Raw genomic sequence first — 4,042 nt, forward strand, 5'->3', positions numbered from 1 at the left:
TTTGAATTTATCTTGTTTGGGGTTTCTTGAGCTTTTTAAAACTGTAAATCTATGACTTTCATCAAATTTGAGAATTTTTTTTTTTTTTTTTTAGATCTGAAGTGATTTTACCTTTAATTCTGTCACTTTAAGCCAATCATGAAATCTCCAGTGATTTCTGGGGTGGGGGCAGAAGGAAGGCGATGTTAAATATCATCAGGGCTGTGGCCCAGTCAGCCCGTGGAGGTGCAGGCAAGGTGGGCCCTCACTGGGGCAGCTGGAGGAGCACGGATTGCCCCGCCAGCAGGTAGGTGATGTTCTGAGAGCGTGAGAGCTGGTATGCAATGTCCTCTGCAGCTTACAGCTTGCACAGCTCGATCAGGCCGTCCCCTGCAGTGGCCAGGGAGTTGGCAATCAGCTCAGCTGCCTTGGAGTCATCCTCAGCAGAGATGATGGCTGCCTTTTTTTGTGCTTAGCCTTTTCCACCACAAATTTGGCCCTCTCTGCTTCCTGCTGAGCCACCTGTTTGGCTTCCACTGCTTCTGTGAACTCCTTCCTGAAGGTCAGATATGTCAAGGACACATTGTCCAGGATGAGCCTAAAGGTGGCTGCTCACTCCATAAGGTTGTCGCTCACCTGCCTAGAGACCAGCTCTCTCTGGGTGATTAGTTCTCCAGCATCAAAGCAAGCCACCATTGACCTGAGTATCTCAGTTGTGATGGATGGCAGCACACACTCATCATAGTCTTCTCCGATGCTGGTGAAGATGCAAGGAAGCTGGCTAGCGACGGGCTGGAAGGGGATGTGCAGTGTGATGTTGACATTCTGTAAATCTTTGCTACCAGTGATGACTGACACATTACGTGGTCAAGAATGGCAGTCAAAGATAACTGGTTTCTATACCCATGGATGAGAAAGTGAGTCCCTTCCCCTACCACAATTTCCTGTACTCCACAGAATCTGTCAAGGATGACAGCTCTGTACCCAACATCCACATTATATAAGGCAGAGTTCACCATGCCTCCTGCAACAGCTTAGACTAGGCCAAACTTGCCTATGGACTCAAACACTTTGGCAGCCATGTTTTCTTCTGCTGGACTTCTCACACTTGTTTCCACTTTGACCTCCACATGAATTCCCCCGAATCTGAGAAGTTTTAGCTGTGATTTCTTCAAATAGTTTTTCTAATACTAATCTCTTTCTTCTCTTTTCTATCATTCTATCATTTCACTCCGATGACATGAATGTTACATCTTGTGATATCAGTCCACTTGTCCGAGACTGTTTATTGTTTTTCAGTTACTTTTCTGTATTTTTCAGATTAGATAGCTTCTGTTGTTCTATCTCAGTGGTCAGAAAACCATGGTTCACAGTACAAATCTAGCTTGCCTGTTCATTAAATATTTATTGAAACAGCTATTTCCATTAATTTACATACTATCTATGGCTGTTTTCATGCTATAATTGCAGAGCTGAGGAGTTATGACATAGTTTATGGTCATTCAATTCTAAAATATTTACTATCTATTCCTTTACAGGAAAAGATGGCCAGCCTAATTCCTCATTTTCGAGTTCACTGACTCTATCTCTATTATGTTACTGATCTCCTTCAGCGAATTATTTTATTTCTATCATTGTATTTTTTCATTATAAAATTTTCATTTTTTTCAATAGCTTCCATTTTCTTTGCTGAAAATGTCCATCTTTTCATTTGTTTTGCTATTCACTAATGTTCTCTCCCACTTCATGGAGCTTAATTATATTTGTGTGTGTGTGGAGGAGGTGTGTATGTGTGTGTATATAACAGTTTCTTAGAGTCTTTGTTTAGTCCATCATCGGCACCTAGGTCAATTTGGTGTTGGTGTCTGTTGATTGGTTGATTGTCTTTTTTCTTTGAGAGTTGGTGAGATTTTCTTGTTTTTTTGTTATTTGTGTATTGATTAATTTTGAGTTGTATCTTAGACATTTGAATTATATATAACTCTCTAGGTCCTGTTAAGATTCTTTGAAGAGGCTGGATGTGGTGGCTCGCCTGTAATCTCAGCACTTTGGGAGGTCAAGATGGGTAGGTCACTTGAGCCCAGGAGTTTGAGACTAGCCTGGGAAACATGGCAAAACCCTGTCTTTACAAAAAATACAAAAAATTATCAAGCATGGTGGTGTGCACCTGTTGTCCCAGCTACTTGGGAGGCTGAGATGGGAGAAGTACCTGAGCCTAGGAAAGTTGAGGCTGGAGTGAGCTGTGATCATTCCATTGCATTCCAGTGTGGGTGTTGCACTGAGACTCTGTCTCAAAAAAAAATTTTTTTTCTGAAGAATGTTGATTTTTTTTTTAAAAGCAATTAAAAGAGTTGGGCTCATACCCCAACTCCCAACTTACTTTTTGTGGGCTGAGGTTCTAATGCTAGCTTCATTTTCAAAGCTTTTGCAGTGCTATTAGGGTCTGCCCCATGTGGACACTATCCAGGGGCTGATCTGGGGCCTAGGAAATGGTCCACATTGTAGTTCAGACTCAAAGCCTTCATTATACTGTTTTGGGTCAGTTCCTTGTACGTGAATCCTGTGAGTGAGCCCAGGATTTCATTCCCAGATTTAAGAGATCCCTTTTTCCATCTCCCTCTTCTCTATGATTTCCCCACTCTTCCATATGCAGGGTCGCATTTTCCTGGTGTGCTGGATAGAAAGCCAGGGTTTTAGCCTCCTGTGCTGTCAGACATTTTTCACAACTGTGTCCACTTTGAGAATGAAGCAGTTAGAAAAAGGACGAACAAAATAATGGAGACCGCTTCACAGTCTTTAGACTACAGGGGTCTCTTTTCCCAGTTCTTTTGGTCAGAGGGAAGAATTTTCTCCTACACTTTTTATTGCCTAAGAACCACTGTTGTCACCACTGCTGCAGGAGTATAGTTCATGACTAAGGCTGGCTTTGGCACCAAGCTAGGAGAATAAAAAAAGTAAAATGAAATGAGAGTACCCCTACAGTCTTTGTCCTGAAGGGCCCACCCTCCCAGTCTTCCAGCCAGAAAGAGAGAGTTCATCTTGATGTTTTTACTGTCCGTGTTTACTGCACAGTTCAGAGATCCAGGCTGCCCTAGGGTTTAAGCTAGGAGATATAGCAGGGGGAGAAAACCTCAGGACACTTAACCCCCCAGTGATGGTTGATTTTATGTATCAACTTAACTGAGCATTGGGGTACCCAAACATTTCATCAAACATTATTTTGGGTGTGTCTACAAGGTTTTTTGTGAATGAGATTAATATTTAGATTGACAGACTGAGTAAGCAGAGGGCCCTCCCCAGTGTGTATGGGTATCATCCAATCAGTTGAAGTCCTGAACAGAACAAAAAGACTGACCTTCCCGTGAGTAAGAGGGAGCTCTTCCTGCCTGACTGACTTCGAGCTGGGACATTTTTTCCTTCCTTCAAACTTGAAGCATCAGCTCTTCCTAGGTCTTGAGGCTGCCAGCTTGTGGACTCTGGTTCTACATCAGTGGCTCTCCTGGTTCTCAGACCTTCAGATTCAGAATGGAACTATACCACCAGCTGTCCTAGGCCTCCGTCTCACTGACTGAAGATCTTCAGACCTTTCAGCCTCTGTAATCACATGATCCAATTTCTTACAATAAATCTCTCTTGATATATAGATATATATCTGTCTATATCTATAGATATATATCTATATATATATATATATCTGTCTATAGATAGATAGATATATTTAATTCTGTCACTTTAAGCCAATCATGAAATTTCACAGTGATTTCTGAGGGGGCAGAAGGAAGGCGATGTTAAATATCATCAGGGCTGTGGCCCAGTCACAGACACTGTGATAGTGTCTATAGACAGATATATATCTATAGATAGATACATGTGTATGTGTGTATATATGTACATATATCTTTATGTGTGTGTGTATATATGTATATACACACACATACAGAAATATATATATATATATACATCCTATTGGTTTTCTCTTGAGAATGCTGACTAATTACACCCCTGTATCAGTTGTGCTTTTAGTTTTTATTTCCCTTCCCAACCCACCTGTTATTGTTTACTG

General features: G+C 41.5%; 1 pseudogene; it reads right to left on the reverse strand.

Moving 5' to 3' along the window:
- Nucleotides 1–244: 244 nt before the first annotated feature.
- LOC116457837 (prohibitin 1-like) lies at nt 245–1,061 on the reverse strand (annotated as a pseudogene).
- Between the last annotated feature and the right edge of the window lie 2,981 nt (nt 1,062–4,042).

This window comes from Hylobates moloch, unplaced genomic scaffold (genome assembly GCF_009828535.3).
Source record: "Hylobates moloch isolate HMO894 unplaced genomic scaffold, HMol_V3 SCAFFOLD_18, whole genome shotgun sequence".
NCBI lineage: Eukaryota > Metazoa > Chordata > Mammalia > Primates > Hylobatidae > Hylobates > Hylobates moloch.